Source organism: Nannospalax galili, unplaced genomic scaffold, assembly GCF_000622305.1.
Source record: "Nannospalax galili isolate Female #2095 unplaced genomic scaffold, S.galili_v1.0 scaffold709, whole genome shotgun sequence".
Classification (NCBI taxonomy): domain Eukaryota; kingdom Metazoa; phylum Chordata; class Mammalia; order Rodentia; family Spalacidae; genus Nannospalax; species Nannospalax galili.
Window position 1 is genome coordinate 2,174,968 of NW_008360314.1, and position 24,322 is coordinate 2,199,289.

Genomic DNA, 24,322 nt, shown 5'->3' on the forward strand with positions numbered 1-24,322 from the left:
GGAATCGTACCTGTCCTCCCATGCCTATTAAACATTCTATTCTATACATATTACTTTATTAGTTACACATCCTTGTTATATGTTTAATAGGGTTCAAGGAACTGTCAGTCTCGTGATAGAAATCACTGCAGAAGAACATCCAAGTTCTCAGGGAACTGAGGCTTCCTGGTCCAGGTCTGAGTTCACTTCAGGTCAGAACTTACTCTGAATTTACTTCAGATCAGAGCTCAGGCCTTCACAATGTGCGGTACTTAGGCTGCATTATTCAGTGTTACCTTTTGCTACCAAAAACAAAGTAGTGTGTCTCTAGCAGCACAAGGTAGCAGGTACTCCATAGATTGACTAAGGGAAATCACCTGCAGTCTAGATTTTCAGCTCTTTTGCAGTGGGAACATACTAGCAACAATTCTAGTCCATTGGTTTCAATCTCACTATCTGTATGTGTGGTCACATGCACATATTTCCTCCTACCAAAGTGAAAGGAAATTATACAGGAAGTTGAATTATTCACTGCCTTTACCTAATTGTAACAGTATACCAGCTATTCTTTTTTCAAATACATAAATTTGATTCTAGTCTTTATTTGGTAATTGGAGTTCTCATGCATCTTTTTCCTTCATAGCCTTCTTCAAATAAATCAGGATTCTGTTCATTGCTAGGGCTCTTTGGACTAGCTACTTCTGTCAGATTTTCATAATCATTATTTTACACATTTATGTCTTATCTTGGATTCATTGCCCTAAGGAACCCAAACTGAATTCTCTAAAGAGAGTTCCCTGTCCACTGCCTCTGCAATTGTCATTTATTTATAAAATTAGCATTGATTTAATTCACTGGGACATCTACTTGGATAGATCCACAAATATTTACCAAGTCTTATCAAACATGAAAAACAGTAGCTATAACTCAGGGGAGAACAGCATCCCCTACAGGGGTTCTTAGTCTCATTAATAAAATAATTTAAGAGTAGACACAATTCGAGGCTTTAGGGCAATTTTATTAAAATTTAAGGGAAAATCTTCAGGACAGGAAAGCTACAAACCTCAGCAGCTGCCTTGAGGAGGAGAATGGATGAGAGAAGGAAAGAAGCCATAAAGCACGCTGGTTTAGCGCCCACATGAAGGTCAGACACATGGAAGCCTAGCAGCCAGATGGCTGAGAGGGGAGGGAAGCTTTAGAGGGAAAGAAATACATGATGTTGGGGCAGCCAAAGCAGTAGGGAAAGCATGCTTAGAAAAGGGATATGAAGAAGGAAAGGAGAGTTTATGCTTTTCTGAGAGTTCATAAAACAGACAGACTCATGAAGAGTCCATGTCTGGGAGTGGCAGGAGTCAAGAACTGCAGTAAAGGGCAGGGATTCCAGGCTGGAAAAGTTCACCATCGCATTAATTCACTAGATATTCCACCTATCTCTTTAGCATAATTTAAGGTGAACCTGCCTTCCTATGGGTGACCCAGTGACCAGGGTATCTGACAAACCTGGAAAGTTGAGTCTTATCCAGGCCAGAGTCTTATATTCTTGATGAGTTTTAAGGGGTTTTCCTGCCACAACAACAGCTACAAGCTAACATAATTAGAACTGTCCAACATAACAAATATACTCCCAAATACCTCTTACATTCTCTTTCCTTGAATATCTTCTGAAGTTTTATTTTTTAGCAAGAGACCTTTTATTAAAATATAGCATCTCTATCCTTCAAGGTTAAATATTAATCTTCTCTGACTCTATGTAAAAAATCTTTGTTCTTAAACTTCAGTCTAACATAGTTTTGATGATCCTTTGATTATTTCACAAGTCTCTAAAATTTCATATAATATACAATAATGATACACTCTACTTATGTTATCTCATTTTATAGTTTTCAGTACAAGTATTGAACCAGAGAGCATGTAACCTGTTTTTATCTGAGTAGTGTGGGGCAAATCTATGAAATTGTAACTGGCCTATCTGGCAGGCATGACTGTAGTCTAAAGAGACATTTGAAGTCTCCACTTGAATTATCAGACTGTGGAAAGACTGAACCTCAATAAATTAGGAGTTCCCCAGGAGTCTCCTGCTGGAAGAAGAAATGGTGGAGGCCATCTAGTAGAAAACTTGTCTCCTCTTTACTACTTGTCAGCTCACCTTGCAGGAGACACTCCTAGCTAAGACAGTGATGGAGACAGACACAACTAGACTGAGTGCATATGTATGCCTATCTCTTGCTTTCTATTTTAGCCCTATTCTCTTATCAGGACCCCCAAAATGGACTTGGGAGTAGGGTCATTGGATCTCTTTACTCCTCTTTCTAATGTGGCCACATTGAATAAATCTTCTTTTATTGATTTTCATTACTGATTTGACTTTATAAATTGACTTATTAATGACAGGTGGTATAACCTGGCTTGTTGGGGCACAGGCTGTGATCCCCTAAGTACGGTAACAAAATTAGTCTTTCCCAAATTTCCTCATAGTGTTATTCTGAGAATAAATACTTGTGATCATAACAAAAGCACTCAAGATGTTTTTATTGTTATTAATATGAGTATCTTTTAATAAATTCCTCAATTAATATCCAAATATGAAAAAAACCTCAGTAACATCACACCATTAATAAATAGCAGATTCACATAAATTCCAAAGCAAATTTTCTTTTAAATATCTGTCTTTCATTGCCATTTACTCATCATTATTTTTCAGTGACTGAAGCATTGACTTTGAAGTAAGTGCTGGATAGCATTAGCTTCTTCCTAAAGCCCTTTATGCTTCATTTTATATAATATTGCAAACGCAAAAATGTCATGTAGTTATATCGGCATCTGAATCACAATTTAGATTTTGAACAGGGAGAGTGTGGCAGATGTCTATAGAGGAAATAGTAAGGAGACGGAAAAACTATCCTTCTCTTAACAAGCAAATTTATTAAAGAATAATCCTGAAAAGGCATTCAACCCCCACCCACCATTGCCCAGGGCTGGAGGTGGTGGGTATCTCTTCACAGCTAGAATCCAGAGGTGAGCTCACTCTCTTAGAGACTCTATAATTTTTTTTCTCCCAACAAGGAGGAGCAAAGGTTTTGAGGCTGAGGTTGTTTCATCTTGGGCAGGTGCAGTGTGGGTTTTTCCATTAAGAGGAGGGTCAGTCTTTCAGGACTCCAGTTCAGCAAGTGCCCTGTGATTGGTATTGATTCATATCAGAGGAGTTAGTTGGGGGTGGGTTTCTGCCTTACTGGAAGGTAACCAGAGGGTAGTGACCATGTGAGAAACATTCAGGACCTAAGATTTCTACTTCATTCCTGACTCTTAAAGGGATATAAAAGGGTGTGGGGACATTATTGTCATATCTGACTGCTTCCTGCTATCTGATAGGGCAAAGAGAGAAGTATATATCCCTTAAGAAGAGGATGGTTTATAGGTGGTCCAAAGGGCTTCTTGAGAACTTGCTGTGACTCAATTTATCAAGAATTTCTGGAATAGAAGTGAAAACATGGCAGAAGGGTGAATATCAGAGCAATTATATTCAGTGGGGTTAGAGCAAGAGCCATGGGGACAGGTGGGAGAAAATCCCTTGAAGGTGTTCCCTTCCAACAAGGATGTTTGTTTCTTAAGATCTGTTTTTGCTTTTCTTTATATTCCCTCCTGGACAACACCTGACCTGTTAGTGTAAAACAGCAGTCCTCTCCTAGATAGCACAGAAAGGAGAGGAAGTAGGCAGGTTAGGGTGCAGGTGCCCTTCCAATTGTCCAAAAGGCATATTTAGGCATTGCTTCCACAGGCAAATACAACTCCCTGTCCAGTTCCAGGCATCCCGCCAATGAATAGTTGGAGTTCTGGTTCATACCTAAAGGGAGTGGCTAAGAAGGCCATGGTTAGAGGATGAAGAAGGACTGAGGAATCAAACAGGAAGGGGTATTACATGCAGGTTCATAGAAGAGGAGTCATGTGTCAGGCATTTCAGAGAGAGGAGGTTTGGTGAAGGACACGGTGTTTGATTGGATTTTTAAAAACTATTTTATTTATTAATTTTATGTATATGAGTGTATTGCCTGCATGTGTGTAAGTGCACCCATTTCATGCAATGCCTACAGATGTCAGAAGAGGGCATTGGATCCCCTAGAACTGGAGTTATGGATGGTTGTTAGCTGCCATGTGGGTGCTGGGAATCTAACCTGTGTCTTCTGCAAGAGCATCCAGTTCTTTTAACCACTGAGATATCTCTACAAACCCCAGAGGGAGACAGTAGTTGTGGAAAGCAGAGGTAGGTGCTATACCAAGCAGCAGAAGTGAAGTAAGAGGCATTTCTGACAGAAGGCCAAAATCTTGCTGGAAGAGTTGGAGGTGAGGCTATGCCTGACTGGTTAGGTTGGGGATCCTATGGTTCAGCAAGGTGGCAGCTTCTCTCTGGGTCTGAGAAAATAGTTTTTTTATGATGGACAAAGGTCAGTTTGCAGCCTCTGATCTGGCCCCAACAGAAGGCCCAGGTAGAACTGGTGATAGAATGGCCAAGCCTGGTGTTGGAGAAAGGGAACATGTTGATCATTATAGATAGCTCCATAGAACTGAATGACCCAATTGACATTTTCTGAAATAAGAATCTGAATTAAGAATAACTTGGTTAATTTATTAGCTATAAATATAACTGAAGTCATAGCTCGCACTTGGAAATGCTTTTACACAATAGTATGCCTGATTTTTGTTTCTGGTGAAAACCATTCAGGAAATTTAATTTAGGAATCCAGGTAGCTGGTGTAGATGGATTAACCTCAATGTCAACTATAAACAAGATGGAGAGACACTATTTCAATAATCCTGGGTTCCAGGAACTTGCCCTTCAGGGAACAGAAGAGAGACTGAGGGGCATTAGTCTCCACATTCAAGCAGATGTAAAGGAAAAGTCTCTTGTGCTGGTGAAGAGGATGTGCTGGTAAAGAGGACTGAATCAAGGGGAGAGGGTGTTTCCCCAGAGGGCAATCTCATTTCCAATCTCCTCCTTGACCACAAGAGGGGTAAGACTTAGTGGAAGGCCAGAGAAGAGAGCATGCTTTTGTCCAGTGCCCACTCCTACCTGACAGAAAGAGGAACAAGGTGAAGTTTGGGACCTTGTCTGGTTAGTTTTGTCTTGGTTCCCCAGAGGTTGCACTGCAAAGGCTAGCAGCTGGCACTTAACTCTGAGGTGTATCTCTCACTGACTAATGATTGAAATCCAGCCTAGTATACAGAGGCTAGAGAGAAGGGGATATGAATTTTAATGGGATTTTCCATCCCCGCTACCTCTAGGGCAGGGGTTACCCAGGAACCTAGAATCAGCAAAGCTTAAAGTAAAGGAAGAATGTTTCAGATCAATGAATTTACAGAGATTAGCAAGGAACTTGTGGTTTAACACGGATTTTATGAGTTACTGATAAAAGTCAGGACAGCACAAGAAGAAAGGATAGCCATCAATATAATTGCAGTTAAAGAGAAAAAAATATGATTTTTAAGCTATTTGAAGGGATCAAATGAAGCAAGCCTATTTTCTCAAATTTTTTCACCATAACAATTGGTGCTTGGACTGCTGTGATCACAAGCACTTGGCTTTGTAATTTTACAATATCCAGTGAAGCATTATGAAAAGTATCAAGGAGCAGTAAATAATTTTAGCCATTTACCAATCATGTGCAGATTCATTATATGAAACACGTGTAACCCAGAACTGAGTAACATTAAAATGACATTGCAATCTATGTGACCATCTCAAATCCTGTGCTTGTTCCCCTCTCCACAAAATAGAGTCTTTGAACAGTGGACAGTTTGATGCAAAGCCACCACAGAGGTTGCTGCTGTAGCCAAGACAATGGTTACCAAAACAATTCCCACAATAATTTGTCATGCAAATCTTTTGCTGGGTGTTTAAGATGTTGAATAACCTCTTGATAAAAAAACATAAGGATTCGGCTGGGCGTGGTGGCGCACGCCTTTAGTCCCAGCACTCGGGAGGCAGAGGCAGGCAGATTTCTTTGAGTTTGAGGCCAGCCTGGTCTCCATAGTGAGTTCCAGGCCAGCTGGGACTGCAGGGAGACTCTATATCAAAAAGACAAAATAATAATAATAATAATAATAATAATAATAATAATAATAACAGGGATTCAAAATGCATGCTTTTAAGCAAAATTTCTGCATAAGATTAATATTTAAGTAAATGTTATTTTCTTTCTTACTGAAAAATTTCAATTTCAGATGTGAACATAACTTTTGACCAATTATAATTTCCTGATTAGATTAAGTATGGGAGATCCCCATGCTAAAAATTCTACTTCTACCATTCATCCGTTATCATCTTCCCTGTCACAGAGTTTGGCAGGTGGGGATGGGGTGAGGCAGCCTACCTCAGGGGAGGGAGTTGGAAGACCCTGTGAGATGCTTGAGTCTGCAGTGGGAAGGCCAATGCCATCTCCAGAGTCAGCTTTTCAGTGATGAACGTGCTTGAATCTGAAGTGGGGGGTGCACAGCCACCTCCAGAGTCAGCTAAAGAGTGAGCTCAAATAGCACATAACAGTTTACTTATATGAGTCTGCTAAGAGGACTGAGGGAGAGAGCAGAGGAGAAGGAAAGCTAGGGCATAGGGAGCCTCAGACCATCTGCCGTTCCTGTGTATGAAATTTAAATCAAATATGCCAAATTTAGAACATCAGTTATTTTTACCTAATTTGTATTGTGGCCAGATGAAGCTTAATAGATGATAAAATTTCTTTGTTTTAAATTAGATTGGAGTCCCAAGACCGAGAGGTTATTTAAGAAACAAACCAAGGACCTTAGAAATTTACAAGCCCATGCTAAAGGACAAGAAAGCCAGTACAAGATACCGGAGGCTGGGATTTGTGTCACAGCATCCACTGAGACAAAAACCCAGCCTGGAGAGGTCAGAGATTGGAATCTCAGACCAACCACTGGGGCATTACACAAAGTGGGACCCCAAGGGATCTATCCAATAGATTCAGAGTACAAAGTATACTGAATATCCATCCTAGGATCACTGCCTAGGCTAACAGAGGATGCTGACCCTGCAGTTAGGCAGAGGATGGACTACAGGAATGGCCCTTACTCTGGAGGTGAGTGACAGAAAGTCAGAAGGCCAAGATCAGTAATAAGAAAAAAGTTTCTCTCTCTCTCTCTCTCTCTCTCTCTCCATCCCTCCCTCCTTTCCTCCCTCCCTCCTTCCCTCCTTTCTTTTTCCCTTTCCTTTTCCCAGACTTGGACCATCCCTCATGCCTATTTTGGCTGATGGCTATTTTGACTAAACCCCAGGCTTCAGTCTTCACTGCTGTCTATTGCTTCATAGGTGAGGAAGGACCTTGTGTCAAGGTCCTTATTAATTGGTTGGGAAACCTGCTGCCAAACTCCCTTTCCTAGTTTTCACAAACAAGAAAGCAAATATTGCTTTAAGAGAGTCATCAAAGGGTGAAAACAAAGTTAAGGCACATAAAAAAGCTTAGTGTGGAGGTACATATCTGTAATTCTGTCAATCTGGAGGCAGGAGACAGAGGTAGGAGGATCCCTACAACTTAGAGGTCAGTCTGGTCTATATAGTGAGTTTCAGATAGTTGGAACTACATGAGAACCTGTCTCCAGAAACAAAACAAACAAAAAAAATGTATCCTATCCCATACCACTTAGAAAGCAGAGGAAGAGAAGCAGAAAAGAGATTGAGGAAATGAAGAGGGAGGAAGAAGAAGAGGAGGAGGAGGAGGAGGAGGAGGAGGAGGAGAAGGAGGAATAATCTGTCACACTGGCCAGTACTTCTTTGTGTATATGACAGAATTTAATATGCAAGGAAGATTTTAGTCAAGACTCTTATTGCAATTGTAGAGACTGAATTCAAAGCCTATGAAAAACAGACTAGTAGAGGACTTTTAAGCACTAAATGAACTAGTAGAAAATTTCTGTATGGTTTAGGGGGAAGGCTTTCTGTGTTTTCTAATTGTCTCTTATGAAGTTGGACTCACACCCTCTCATAGAGACAGTGATAGAGACTGTCTCCTTTGATGATTACATTTCTGAAATCTGGCTTGAGAAAGGCATTCTTCCATTGTCTAATAAAGGGGATAAGAAGAGATCTGCATCTTAAAAACATAATTTGAAATTGGAAGTTTCTAAAGGAAATTCTGTAAGAGGAAGGCCACAGAGACCTACAGTAAGGAATGCCTATCTGATTTTTATCAAACTGAGGGAAATATTAATGCCAATGCCATCTTTATCCAAGGTTCAAAATGTGTGTGTGCATGTGTGTGTGTGTGTGTGTGTGTGTGTGTGTGTGTGTGTGTATGTGTGTGTGTGGTGATGTTGGGGGTAGCGATGGTGGTGGGTGTGTGGTGTTTCTACTTGTTAGTGTGGATATGTGCTCATGTGGGTGGGTGTTGGGGGGGTACTTGAATGTGTGTGCATGTGGAGGCCAGAGGCAGACAATCAGGTGTCTTCTATAGCTTCCCATCTATATTTTTTCCTCTTTTTCTTTTGAAGACAAGGTTTCTAATCCAGCTAAGGGCTTCAAGGATAAAACTTTCTCTGCTCTGCCCACTACAGTGCAGGGAGTACATGTTCTAACTTTTTCATGTTGATCTGGGCATCAGAACACAAATCCTCGCATTTGTGTCACAACCACTTTGCCAAACGAAACCATCTCTGCAGGTGCTGGATAAGCTTGTCCTCAGAGTGACCAGCAACAAATAGATGCTTTCTTCTCTAGCTTCTCACCCACTTACTTCAAACTAATTGGACCCTAAGACTCTCCATAGGCAGGGAGTCTTAGGGAGACAGTCTGCCCTTCCACCCAATCAGTCAGCCTTAACAGCATGAGGGGGAGTGACTAAGAATAGGGACAGGGAAAGCCAAGAAGGGAGGTGCTTCTTGGGCCAGTGACAGCAGGTATGAAAGCCCAGACAAAATGTAGGAAAAAAAAATCAGCCCAAGAGTGCCCATACCTTTGTAAGTACCCCCTTAACACTGTCATATGATCTCTTACTGAGTCAATAAATACCTTTGTTCCCTAAACTGTAGTTTGGAAGAATGTTTTGTCAGTTTGACATAAGGCTGATGAGAGGAGGGGGCTGTGCTGGGAGCCTGGTAGCTGAGAGTGCATGACTCCTTGCAGTAAATTCACCTTACACCAGGCCTCACAATATTGTCTTTTAAAAATAATAATTTAAAAGGCTTATATATTTATAGAATGAATATTAATCATATTGATTCACCACCAAATTCTTTATTTTATAGACTCAACATTCCAGTCATTGAGACTACCCCCTAGCAAGGCAGGTTCTCCTTAATTCATGTTAAAGAGATAGGCAAGATACTTAGTGCATTAATGATGGTGAGCTTTTCCAGAATTTCCCTCTCTTAGCACAGTTCTAGTGGATTGTGTTGAATGCATACATGTGGCTTTCTATAAGCCTTGACAGCTCTTATATATTCTTCAGAAACTTGTAATTTCTCCTTCTTTGCTAAACTTCTTTTTTTAAAATCATCTTTATACCCCCTTCCCCATTGGCACCCTACCTTACCAGTGGATTTTGTGCATTCTGTCATTTGTGTTAAGGCCTATAGAAGAATCAAGTTCGTGTCCCCAGACATCCCTCAGTACAGGCTCATCCACTGAGGTCTAGTGAGCCTATCTAAAGTTCTTCCCTTTAAGATGAGCTCTTCTGGGGGTGGAAAGACTGTAAGAGGCAGGGAGTAAGTGCATGACCGTATGGAAATAGAATCCTACAAGCTCCTGGGACCTTGCTCGTATGAACCTACAGCAATGCTCTCAGCATTCATGAGAGCTATGCAAACTTAAGCATGTCTTCTTAATTGGAGGGACTCTAGATAGGCTGACTAGATCCCAGTGAATGAACTTGAACTGAGGAATGTCTTGGGACATGACGACACAATAGGCCTTAACACAAGTGATAGAATGTATGAATTTCAGTGTGTGGGGGGTTACTATAGGAGGCTGTCAGTGTGAAAGGGAATATAAAAATGATTAAGATTGATTAAGGTGTTCTGTATTAAATACACACACAAAAAATCAATAAAGATCAGCTCTTCTTCAGCCAGCAATAATCAGCTGCCAATAGTTCTTCTGCGAAAATTGGGGACTGCTGCCTATTTCCACAGTTCTATGCTGAGTTTTTTCTGCTTGAGTTTGCATGGGTCTTTTGCATGCTGACAATATTGTTGTAGGTTCATATGAGCAAGGTCCCAGGAGCCAATAGGACTCTATTTCCATATGGTCATGCACATCCTCCCTGCTCCTACAATCCTTCTGCCCCTTTCCACAATGGTCCCAGAGCCCTGGGTAGGTGACGTTTAATGTAAGAGTCCTGTCCAAATACCCACACTCCTTAGGCTCATTCTCTACACTTTGGCCCTCTGTGTTCTTTTATGTTCATGGTCCTCTGTTGCATGAGGGAGCTTCATTGATGAGAGTTGAGAGATGCATTAGTATTTTCTCTACCCCTTGTTCCACTATGTTCCGTGAATCTTGGGTGTAGATGTTGCATTATAGATGTGTCACTTAGGATTGAGCAATTCGCAGGAAATCTCTGTGTGTGCCCAGTTGTGGAACTCTGTAATAATTTCTTTTGAAAAAGAAGCTTCTTTGATGGGTGGTGACTTGGATATTTGTAAATATAAGGATACATATTTTGCACATAGTAAGAAATTGCATTGGTCTAAACATGTGAGAGCCTGGGTTTTCTCTAAGATCTAAGACCTTCCAGGCATGTGTATTTGGCTATGTTTACAGTACCATATATGAGCTCCCTCCAATTCAGAGGTCTTTAAGTCCGATTATGTAACTGTTGATTACCCTCAAGATAAAAGTGCCACTACTGCACCAATATGGCATGCTATACCAGACATTGTTGTGGTTATTAGACTTTAAAGCTACATTGGACTATGGATTACTGTTCTCTCTTAGCAACCTGCATAATACTTTCCAAAACTATGAGAGCTAGCTTTCAGGGGAGATGGCTTTCAGGTCAGTTCCACCTCCATTGCTCTAAGTCCTATGTCTGAAGTGTGTCCTGTCTTCAGGAATAGGGTCTTACCTATAAGTTTTTGGAGGCAATCAAGGGCTGTGGCAATAGGGTGTGTAATTTAGGGAGTCTCTCGGACTACCCTGGACAACAACTCAAAGGGAGGTTTCGCCTGTCTGGCACTGTTTCTTGTTATATTGCCTTTATCTACACACATGGGACTCATGTAGAGATATTTTATATGCAATTTTTCAGTAAGTTTTCATACTAATATGATTACCTCTGTTATTTTTTATACTAGATAGGCATTATTTATCTTTCCTCTCTCTTTCCCTCTCTAACCCTTTCTCTATGCCCTCTCAGCTAAATTGTGCACATTTTCCTCCTTTCTCCTTTGATAATACCTCTCTCCTATGGTCCCCCTCTCCTGAGCTAATTCTTTCCCTAACCCCCATAGCTCCTTATATCTAACCATGTTTATGTTAATGTTCTGGGCTGCTCTAATGTTTGGTGTTTCTATACTTTCTTTCCAATGCTCCCTTTACCTCTCTGCCATATGGCTGGAAGCTCACCATGTGGTATCTGCCTGACCTCCATGAGGGCTATAAACCAGCATGATTTTATGATTTTTTTCCTTCTTCACTCCATTCTTCTCTTCGAGGTAACTCTTTATCCTCCAATATTATTCTTAGTTAAGAAAACTACATGTTTATCAAGATTCACTAGAGAGTTAAGACATGTTGCTCAACACAACACCCAGAAATTCTCATTCCTAATTTTCATTTGTAACAAGTTGCTACATGATGTTAATACTGTGCATGGAACATAGCTTTAAAGCCAGTTCCCTGGATGAATATTTGGTTTTGTACCTTACCTCCATCAAATGGAATGTGATGAGGAGGAATGAAAACAATATTATCTTCTGATAGCTTCAAATTAGGGAATACCATTTCTGTGGATAATCCATTTTTAAAATTTTTTAAAATAATTTTATTTGTTATTCCTTTTCATACATTCATCTAACGTTTAATTTTAGGAGTTTATGCATGCATGCACTGTATTTTCATCCTTTCAATTCCTCCTCTCTCTGCTCAAGTTTCTCCAGTGTTCCCTCAATATCTCTCTCCTCCCCACCCCAATTCATGAACTATTCTTCTATATTTATTTTTGGGCTGTATGTGTGTATTTGCCTGTGTACGACTGAGTCCAGTTAATGTTGTCCTTATTGCTTGTATTTAGGGATGGCCCCTTAAGATTGGTGTCTCCCCCTGAAAAACAAAAGAAACTGATACTGCTTCCTGAGAAGCCATTGGCTGCCTGCCGCTCCTCACCTAAGGGCGGGGACTTTGGAAATTTTTCTCTATCCATGTTGGCATGTTGACTCTTGTGGTCTTTGTAGATCTTGTGCGAGCAACTATATTGTTGAAAGTTGATGGGAAAACAATGTCATCCTGTCAAGAAGAAACTTTTTTGCAGCAGTCTTTCTGATTCTCTGGCTCTAACAATCTTTCCACCTCCACTCTGAGATTTTTCCCAAACCTTAGGTGAAGGGATTGTGTAACAGATATCAGTATCCAGTGTCTGGATACTCTCAAATCACTTATTCTCTGTATTTTGACCAGTTGTAGGTCTCTCAAATAGTCTCCATCTGCAGCAAAAAGAGACTTCTTTGATGAGATGTGAGAGTTGCCCCATTAATTGATACAAAGATGAGTAGAAGGCATTGGAATATACATTAATTCGGTAATGTAGTAGTAGTAGTAGATTCTCTTCTAGGCCTAAGACCTTTCTAGCCACAAGTCTTTAGCTAGATTTGCAGTTCCAGACATGAGTTCCCACTAGTGGAATGGGCTTTAGGTCCAATTAAACAGCATTGGTTGTGCCCTAAGCACAAGTGCCCCTATTACAGCATTGGAAATATTTGGCCAGTCCTGTTATTGTTGGGTTTCTCAGCCTTTACAGCTGCATAGGACTGTTGATAACTTTTCTCCCTTGGCAGCTTGCGTACTGTCTTCTAACACTATGTAAGTTGGCCTGCAGAGAGAAGTTTACCAATTTAATTTCTCCAAGTTCTATGACCAAAGTGTATTACGCAAAAGGATGGGAAATGTTCCCCCTAGAAACTACAGACTATCTAACAAAAATCCCACTGCTAAGCAGGGGAAACTCCCTTGAGTTGTTGGCCAAGGGGGTGCAAGTAAACCCTAGGACAATAAAGGCTATTTTTATTGCTCTTGATTGCCTACCATAATATGAAGGTAAGACCTTATTGCTGTGTATTCATTCTAATAACAGGTTTCATCTTTATTTTAATCATGAAGAAAATAAGCATTAAACTATAAAATGACAACTCTGAAAAACATTGTGTCCAATATAGCATTTTCTTAGGTAACGTAATGAGTTACTTAGAACTAAATCCACAGAAAAGAGTACTTTAGAAATAATTGGTAAGTCCATTGTGTAACTTTTCTATTTAAGAATTTTTTTTAAAAAATATTTATTTTTATTTTATGTATATGCATGTTATGCCTGCATGTGTGTAAATGCACTGTATTGTACAGTGCCCATGGAGGACAGAAGAAGGCTTCAGACCCCCCCTAGAACTGGAGTTCTAGATGGTTGTTAGCTGCCACATGGGTACTGGGACTTTTACTAAGGTCCTCTGCAAGAGAAGCCAGTGATCCTAACCACTGAGCCATCTCTCCACTCTCCTGTTTGAGAATTTTTTAAGTGAAACCAATTAACAGTCATTAAGAGCCAGATACATTTCTTAAAGGCAAGCAAATGTAAAACCATTTCTGTCACAATCTAGCCCTCTTCTTAATTTCATTCGAATTACTTTTATTCTCATGAATTCTCACCATCATTTCAAAATTTTAGCCCCGAGACATAAATTATTTACATCTATTTTCCCTCATCTTTACAGAGATTGTAATATTTTCATTCTCCATTGAAAACTGCCATTATGTTGAAAACATTTAGATCTTCTTTTTCAAAGACTATCTCACAGATTTCTATTAAAATATGAAAATACTGAAGGATTCTGCTATAACATGAATATTTATGGCCTTCAACTTGCATAGGTTAAAGTCCAGACGACAATTTCATGATTTTAGGATGCATTAGTTACTTTTCTGTTACTGTGATAAAATATTATGAATAAAAGCATCTTAAGGAAGAGTTTATTTTGGCTTATGGTTCCCAGAGGGAGAGTCTGTAATGGCAAGGGAGGCCTAGCATGCTGACACGACCACGAAGCTGTCTGATCACATTTCATCCACACACAGGAAGCAGAGTGAGAGGACAGGAAATGTTCATATGCATATATATATAGTATTTAATGTAAATAAATTAATTTCTCCATGGTTTATTATCAGTAAATATTTATATATCTACTTAATATACCTATACATAAAAGGTATAATACTTTCAGGAGACAAAAATGAATTGAGAAGGGAAAATCTTTAAGAGTTTTGCTTAAGAAATCTGATATTCTTTTATGGCAAGAAGCTTTGACTCTCATTTCATAAAAATAAAAAAAATAAAAAAAATTTAAAAAGTGAAAATAGAACTTCCTAACAATGCTTCAGTCAGGATGTACTTTCAGCAATACACACACACACACACACACACACACACATATGCACACACTAATTGAATAAATTAGGTGACAGTTTTCTAAATAACTTAGGCAATGTTTTTCAGTCAAAGTTCACTCATTGGCAATATCAAGATATTTCTGGAAAAGCACTTTAAAAATTAAATTTCAATGGTGGTTAAATATTCATAAAAAGCCAGCATTGGTTTTCTTGCACAGAAGAGCTTTATGGGAGAGCATCAATTTTAGTTTGTTCATTTAAGAACTAATGAATACAGGCAGTCATTTTAAAAGTGACAATTTGGGACACTCAAAGGAAATAAGGAGAAATAAAAATAAATTATGTTCCTAAAAAATCTATCCTGTCTAGCTGGGGTAACCAAATGTCTTACTCCACATATAAAAATGTATTAATTACTGAAGCAAAATATTAAGTATTCTGCATTATTTGAAATTTGCTTGAGATTCATTTTAATTTGTAAACTATACTATGTTCAATATTAATGTGCTTCTATGACTGATAATAAATCATATAACTCTAATACTGACAATTCTTTTCAGCCATTTCTGTTGTATCCTCGTGAAGCATAGAAAGATATTTTTAGTGCACCTTGTCATGTCTTCTGTAATGGAGAATAAGTGATGCCTAACATTATGCCAACAGATGTTTCTACTCAGTCAAACTGAATAAAAATAAGGTTCGAGTCATTATCTCACTGAAAAGTATAAAAATGAAATGATTCCTATTATGCAAGTATAATTATTAACCTGGAAACTGTAAGAAAGGACTACAGTAATTGCATTATTTGGATAACTGGTACCAGAAACTCATTAGAATATGTTATGTATAAACTAAATCATTATTTTTATTTCAGTACCCAAAATAAATTTTTTTTTCAATTTTTTATATTGAATTCTAAGCTTTTATTTATATCCTTATGAAAATGGATTGATTTGTAAATGGTTATGGTTCAATTGCAAAATGTCCCTCTCTGACTCATTTGTTTGAATACTTGGGGCACAGCTGGTTGTGCTCTTTGGAGAAAATATGGAATCTTTAGGAGTTGTACTTAGAGGAAATAGGCATCAGACCTTGAGGGTCATAGTCCAATCTCTCTCTCTCTCTCTCTCTCTCTCTCTCTCTCTCTCTCCCTCCCTCCCTCCCTCCCTCCTGCCTGCTACACAGAGACATGAGCAGTCACAAAGACATGCTTCTACCTCCATGACTCCACCATGACTTTCATCTTTCATGCCATGATGGACTGCACCCACTCAAACAAGGAACCAAACTAAATGCTTCTCTCTCTCTCTCTCTCCTCTCTCTCTCTCTTTCTCTCTTGAAACTGAGTACTAACACTCAGACAAGCAATTCAGCCTTCTGCCAAACTTTTTTAAGGTAGTTTGACAATTTTCCATCCTCTCCTTCTGCAATGACCTCTGAGTCTTGGGAAGAGAGGGTGTGACATGGATGTACCCGTGAGGGCTGAGTACTTCAAAGTCTCTTATTCTCTGCATGATGATCTTAGTACTTTCATATACTGAAACACACCTGCTCAAAGAGGATGGTCCTATGCCTCTGTACTAGACAAAACGCCTTGTAATAATAAAGGTCTTTAGGTAGACATTTTTATAAATGATTTTAAAATAATACCATTAGACCATATCAAGCCAAGACCTTAAGCCTATGATGTGGCTATATGTTGTGAGCCTTCATGATTAGGCTCAAAACAACTAATAATGGGAACCTGGCTTCCCAAGGAGCAAGCAAACAACTCAGTAATTAACTGACAATATTGCTGCTAAATAAATTAGGAATCTGAAACTCCTTTCTTCTCTGCTTGAGATCTGTATTCTTTCTGTATACTGAACTTATATTTAAATATTTTTAAATATTTTATTCTATTTGTGTGTGTGTGTGTGTGTGTGTGTGTGCATGTGCATGCACCATATATGTGAAAGTGCCCATGGAGGGTGTTGGATCCCCTGGAAATGGAGTTACAGTTGGTTGTGAGCCTTGTATTGTCATTGCTGGGAACCTGAATTCACATCCTCTCCAAGAACAGCAAATGTTATTAACTGCTTAGTCATCTTTTCATCTCCTGAAATAATTTCTTGATTATGTGCCTATAAACAGAATTGCTGGTCAATAGGATGCTCAACTTTGAAGAGAACTTGCTCTGTATTCTGAGGTTAATTGCAGCGTTTTAAACACTTGATGAGATCTGGGAATAGCTGTGTTTATCAAAGATAAATGGTGCATAAAATGAAATACATATTAGATATTGAATTATTTTAATATACATAATGCAATATCATTCATTCTTAAAATATAAGGAAATTCTATTATTTGTGACAATATAAGGTGAACTTGTTTTAGTGGAAGTGAGCCAGACAAAACAGGACAAATGCACATGATCTCACACATGAAATCTAAACAAAACATTCTCATAATAACAAGAGTGGATGGTGGTTTCAAGGGGCTTGGAGAGGGAAATACCAGTGATGCACAATTTCAGATATGCCAGATAGATAATTTCTTGAGATCTAATAAACAATGTGGTAACTATAGTTGATTATACCACATTGAAGACTTGAAATTACTAAGTAAACAGATCTTTTTTTTAAATTTAAAATGTATTCTTTGAGACTATTGTACACACATACTGTATTTGCATTATTTCTACTCTTCCTTCTCCCATAACTCCTTCTGTGTCCTTCCCACCCCCTTTCAAATTCATGATCTCTTCTTTAATTACTATTGTAACATATATACACATGCCTACATACATACCTATATGTATATAAAACCTACTGACTTCTTTTAGTGTTGCTTGTATATACATGTATTTAGCTGACCACTTTGGATTGGATAAGCTGTCTATGAAGGAGTTCATTCATGGTTAACCAGCCTCCAGTGTATGAATACACACCAAAGGACAGTTGCAGAACAAAAACTTGGCTCGACAGGCCTTAACATATATGACAGAGTACATGGAGTTCTGAAAGGGAGGCTATATAAAAGGAGTGCAGATAGGATGTGCGTCTAAATATAATCAAAATATATTGTATGAAATTCACAAAAATTCAATAAAATTTAGAAATTATATAAAAATAAATATATCAATAAAATTTAACAAAGTCTGCCTTAGGTATCTGGGAAAGTTGCTTTGTGAAGTGACCCTGGTAGAGGGATATGAGTGTTAGTAGTGACTATCTTTTCTCTGTCTTTTTCTGTACTTTCTGATTTCTTTTCACAAATATGTCAATATTCTTAGTGCTATATAATTATTGAAACAACCCCCTGTAAAATGCTTTTAAACTTAATTTTATTTGTTTTTTTTTAAGTGAAGATTAGTGGGACTGGAGAGATAGTTCCGTGGTTAAGAGCACTGGCTGCTCTTGCAGAGGACCCAGGTTCAATTCCCAGCACCAACACAGCGGCTAACAACCATCTGTAACTCCAGTTCCAGGGGATCTGATGCTCTCTTCTGACTTCTGCTGGCATTGGATGACACGGGTGCACCTACCTACATGCAGGCAATACACGTATATACATAAACTAATAAATAAAATATTAAAAAATAAATAAAGTGAAAATTAGTAAGAATATGCAACTGGCCTATAATCTCACTGTTACTAAGTCACAGTTTTAAACTGTATCAAGGGAAGGAAACCTATTGTCTAAAATAAACAATAGTTCTCTAAAACTAAAAGTAAATATGATGTTGACTATTTAGTAAATAAGGCTTGTAAGATTGAAATTATATGAAAGGGCTTATGAAATCTTATAGAACTTGATACCTTCTAGTACTGATGATAATCAGCAATGTTAACATGTAGTATATAGCAATAAAGCAGCACACAGATATCATGTACAACTGCCCTACGTCCTGACTCTGCTAATGGAAAGATTTAACAAGGAAAAGACAGCTAATTCCTTTTAATTTTTTATAAATATATTACTCTGAATTCCAGAACCTTAATAAGGCAAACAATTCATTTCCATTGAAATTTTCCCAAATTTTCAGTAAGTAATCATTTTTTTCAAAATTTATCTACAACACCTTTAAGCCAAGGAGACTAGAAATAATGATATTTATTTATCTATCCGATGAGCATGCATATCCTTCTAAACACAAAAAATTATAAAATTTACTAATACCTGGGATGAATTCTGACATTTCAGAAGCAGATGTGGGAAGAGAGTTACAAACTGGAGACCTGATTGGTTTACATGTGAGTCCCAGGCTAGTCAGCACTTCATGGAGAGGCCCTGTCTCAAAAACAAAATACACAAAGAAAAACACCAATAACAAAACATAATTGCTTAAGCTGTTCTGTATCTTGTACCTGGTTGGTGAAAAAAAGGCTAAATTTAATAAACTTAAACTAATAAAAATATGGGAAATAATATAGACATTAAATAAAAGAAAAAAGCTAACCTATATTCCTATAATGAGATAAAATTGTTCATAAGGGTTGTAGTATTTTGATTTTATACAGATTCGAACCTTGGACTTAGTTCTGTGTTTTGCTTCCAGTTTACCTACTAAACTGAATCCCTTTCTTGCCTTCTCTTTTAAGCAGGTTTCTTTCATTTCATTCTGCCTTTGTTCTCTGGATTCTATCTGGCACCCTTCTCAGTGCAACCTGAGATCATCGTTGTCTTAGGCATGTCTAGAATTATTTGAAATTATTTTTAGCATGCTACTCTGCCCCACCAGACTGCAGACCATTTCCTGTTCCTTTTAGCTCACAGAGCCATAATGCACTACACAGATTTATTTGAATGAATTGATTGTTTACATTATGTATATGCACCACTAACTGTTGAGCACGTATGAGCAAGATAGGTTCATAAGAACTGAACTGTCATTCTATGTGTTAGAAGCCATATACATTTTATACAAATATGCCAACTACTACTGTTTAGTTTTCTGTTTTGGATGAAGGGATAATTCATGATGTCTATCTATAAAATATACTTCAAGGTTATTTTCAGTAGTTACTTGGCCAAGATCCTGTTAAAATCTCTTTCTCTGGGGTAATTCTCTCTGCTTTCATGATTTATAAAAATTTATTATTTTTAATTTATTTTATGTGTATAAGTGTATTGCCTGCATGCATGTAAGTGCACCTGTGCCATGCAATGCCTGCAGAGGTCAGAAGAGGGCATTGGATCCCCTAGAACTGGAGTTAAGGATGGTTGTTAGCTGCCATGGGGTGCTGGGAACTGAACCTGGGTCCTCTGCAATAGCAACCAGTGCTCTTAACTGCTGAGCCATCTCTCCAGTCCCTGCTTTTATATTTTTTATAACACTGTCTTAAAAGTATATTGATGATACTGTCCAATATGTCCAGGGTGGACCAGAGATATGGCTTCCACCAAGAATAAGCTCCTTAGAAAGATTTTGGTATTGCTACCTTTACTAAAGAAATGATTGAAAGATTTTCAAAACTTATTTGAATCTAAGCAGAGTTTAAAATAAAACTGTCATGTTCAATTTGATACTTATGATTGTGACATATGAAAAGTGTAATATAAATTACAGGTATATCGTTATTTGATGAAAATCTGAGGAAAACAGGCTTTTTTCCCATCTATCTGCTTGGTTTGAAGAACCGAATTTTATACTAGATATGTTACTGTGATACATGAGAACTTTGGAAGTATGAGAAGAGTGAGATGTAACATGTCCTATGGGGCTTCTATAACTGAGAGCAGTGGGGATCTCTGAGGGACTGAGGTGCCATTTCTCTTATGTAGAAAACACAGTGCCCCTTATATTCTGTGATAGGAATATTCAGATGTTTGGGCATCTTGGATATTTCATCTTGATTGGATCCTCTCAGCAGCAATCGCTTTAACAATATTTCAATGCCTAGTTCCTGTAGATACCTCTCTGCTTTCTCAGAATCCTGTCTCTCTTTTCCTTTAAAAGAACCACAAGACACCTCAGTACTCTTTCCTGTTTTACTCCTGAAATTGTTTCTTTCATGCAAAATAATCTCCTTGATCCTCCTGGACTGTTAAGCAGTGTTCCTCAACCTTGGTTGCTCCCAGTTCCTTTGTCTCTAGAATGAAAAGTGTAGCCTCCACTGGGGTAACTGTCAGGTAGGAAACTTTTGCAGGAGTATCAGTGGTTATTAGGATTAGTCAGCTAAGGGGTTTCCCTGTCTTTCTCTCATCACAACACTGTACATTACACCAGTGAAGCTAACCATATAACACGCTAGTATGACCATCCTCCTTCTGTAGGTGACTGTTTATTTTCAGTAGGCGTAAGTTTGGGAAACATTGAAGCTGTCATTCAAATACTTCAACATTCCCTATCAGATAGGAAAATCAAATGCACATAATGGGTAAATTAAGAATTTTCTCTCTAGGGTGAATTAATACACAGAAACCATGTTTTCTGAACACAATGGGGGTTGAACATATGAACTCACAGTGCTTGAAACAACATGCACAAGACCTGTACAAAGCCCAACTCAAACAAAAACCCAGCATGGACAGTGGCCCAAAAGCCTCACCCCTAGCTAAGGAACTATTGGCAACTGATAGCTGCTGGGAGAGGGAGAGTTACTTTTCATTGAGAGTGTGATGCTGGTTAGGTGAACCATACTCCAGGGGATGGACCCATACCCAAGAGTATTTGAGGAACACAAATGAAATGTGACAGGCTTTAAAAAATAATAGAGAACATGAATCCAGGCCTGGGTAGTAAGATGGACATGGAAGTCAGGAGGACATATATAATTAAAATACACTGTATGAAATTCTCAAAGAATTAATAAAAAATCTCATTTAAATTTTTTTCACTCCTACCTTCATGTGGGTACAGAAGAATGGTTATCAATGCCAAAAGACAGCTGAGTCCAGACAATACCAAGAGGCAGCTTCACTCTCCGGAGGGCATACATGTCCTCCTCATGGATCCTGGTACTCTACACATTGGACAAACCTCCTCAGTAACAACAACAACAAATTCCTGAAAGTATCATTTTGAAAATTTATTTTTAAAGTTCGTTTGGGATAGTGAGGTTTTTTTATGGAATTATAAAGGTATAAATTTTTAATTTTTTTCTCATTACATACACACATATATGTAAATAGAAATCTGACTAAGCTATGCAGTTCTGTATTCCCCATGGATGTATCTGTGAGTTTCATTATCCTCTCTTACTATGAGTTTCACATTGTCAACATATATTTACTGTGCAATTTCAATTAGAAGTTAAGCCTCTGAAGTTGCAACCTGCTGTAACTTGGTCTCATGCTCTGACACAATTCTTAAGCAGAAATATCACCTTCGTCATAGAAGAATCAATGCCTTTCCTAATGGTCAAATATATAAGAATGTGAAAAAAATACTAATGAATAGCATCCAGTATATTATCTATGCATTTTGAGTATGTCATTATAGTTTTTAAAGTAGCAAGCACATTCAACCATTTGTGAAATATATTTTTATTATAAATAAGACTTAAGCTGTTCCTGAGGTGTAGTTTTTCTTTTGTTTTTTGGTTCTGGTGTTTTTTTTTTTCAGTACAGAGGCATAGGACAATGGTTACTGGTTCTTAAAGAATCGAAGGCATGAGCTCAAGGTTTTTATCTATGAATATTGAGCCCCTATGGAACTATATGATGCAACAAACTGACTTAAAAAGCTATGCTTCCCATGCCCTTGGCCTCTAATAGGAGAAATGACTGTGCTGACTTATGAAAACAAGAGGAGTAAAGTAACTGTTATGTCTATGTTTGATTGTAAGACCGTAAGAAAACGGGCAGTGGAAGCACTGCCACCAGCAGGAGATCATGATCAGCCCAAAGATGTCTTCCCTAAAAGCGTTACATTGCAGGAGGCAACAATTAGCTGCATCGGATGTCACACAGAAAGCACAAAAAGAGGATGTTGGCAGCAGATGTGAGTCACAGGAGAGCTTGTTGTGAATAAACAGCAGTGGGAGATAGTTCCTCAAGGGACAATGCAGATGTGTAAGGCGTCTAACGGATTAGACCTGTGTAACTTCAATTACTTGATCGATACCATGAAACCTTCATATATCTCCCAGATGTCTGAAAAATGCTCAAATGATTGTTTTGATCGTAGCATTTAGAACAGAGATGAAACAAATAAAATAATTCAATGTGCAAGCAACAATAATTAGACATTCTGCCAACTATTGCTACTGAACTTTTGTACCTGAGAATCCATACTATAATCAGGAAAATTAGATTGCTTGTCCTATTGTGTTTGGGTATGATTTCAACAATGTAATATTTGTAAATGAGTTAGAACAATGGGGGAAAGAAGAATTTGCGATTGCCAGTAACTTTTACTGAAATTGTGAGGTTGACGCTGCTCAGTATGAAGTGATGGCCGCCCTTCTGACCCAAGTACAGCTGGGTTAGATCATGACACTAAAATAATATGAAAACAAACGCAGATCCCTCTGCTCTGATTGTGGAGTTCTAAACAAAAAATGCTTTTAAAAACATCTACCAAAATTAAATTTGGGAGCATAATAGAAATAAAAATGTTAAGTAGGGAAGAATTGTGCTTTTCGCAAACAAGCTGATTTATTTTTTCTGCGTGAAAATGCTTGTGTAAGATGTTTCATTTCAGAAACCTTCATGACATTGAATCAGCTGCCCTTTAAGATGTCTTCCATGGGCTTCCAGGTTCCTTGGGCCTTCACATCTCCTTCATGTTGTTATGTGAGAAGATACAGCTCCTAACAGCTGCTTTACTCCTGAGGCTACAGCACTGCTCAGCTATCACCTCAAATGCCTTTTAGCACAGATCTTCACATTTTCTTTTACTCATGATGTTTTAAAATGGCATGTTACATTAGAACATTTGTGTCATTAAAATGAAATGATAGGAAGCTTGGACAAAGAATATTTTGAAAATATCTGATTGGGTGCAAAAGACCATACCAGGGAAGAGTTCTCCATTGGTTTACTCCCCCATAAAAACCAGTATTGAACTTAGGTCTCCTAGGTCTTCGAGGATAGTAAGTTGCAAACCCTTTCCCTTTCTGTTTTAGTCCCTTCCTTCTTTGGGGCTTCAGACATGGAAGATTGCATGTTAACAGTGTTAATGTGCCAGAATAAAGGGTTCATTTTTCTTCGTAACTGGTTTTCAGTTCTTGAGAAAAGGATTTTTCCCCAAGAATTTTTAATGCATTTATTTATGAGGCAAGTGAACCTCAGAGAACAGAGTCAGGATGGAGGAAGAGAGAAAAAGGACTTTTTTTTCACACAAAGATATTTTAAAACAAATATGGAAGAAACAAGCTTGTGTAAGTTTGCATTTCAGCTGGATTCCTTTATGCTTAGCTTCCTTCCTACACCATTCAAAGCTCAGGTGCTTATCCATGGAGAGAGACAACCATTTCCATCCCTTCATGTAAGTTTTACCAACTTGAAAATCAATACATAAATACCTTGATTGTTTAAAAGCTGGCATAATTCATGAGCAGGTATGAGATCATAATTATAAACACAGATTCTGAAATGTCCTTATCAGGGATAGATTTTTGTATCCCATTTTTCTTTTTGGAAATTATGCATTAATAGGACATCTTAATAATATTTTGGTGCTTGAGTTACATTGTATGTTTTAAATATTTACAATATCACATGACCTATGATAAATTAGTATTTTAGAAGTTCATAAAGAAATATTTACCTACAAAGGACAGATTACTGCATACAAGTATTTGAAGCTAAAGAATGTCT

At 38.1% G+C, this 24,322-nt stretch overlaps 1 protein-coding gene and 1 non-coding gene across 2 annotated transcripts in view; one reads left to right on the forward strand and one right to left on the reverse strand.

Moving 5' to 3' along the window:
* Dok6 (docking protein 6) overlaps positions 1–24,322 on the forward strand; it is a 523,930-nt gene that overhangs the window by 130,276 nt on the left and 369,332 nt on the right. The window lies entirely within an intron of this gene.
* Positions 21,378–21,582, reverse strand: LOC115068718. Its single transcript, XR_003848062.1, has one exon. It is a non-coding gene; the product is annotated as a small nucleolar RNA U3 (small nucleolar RNA).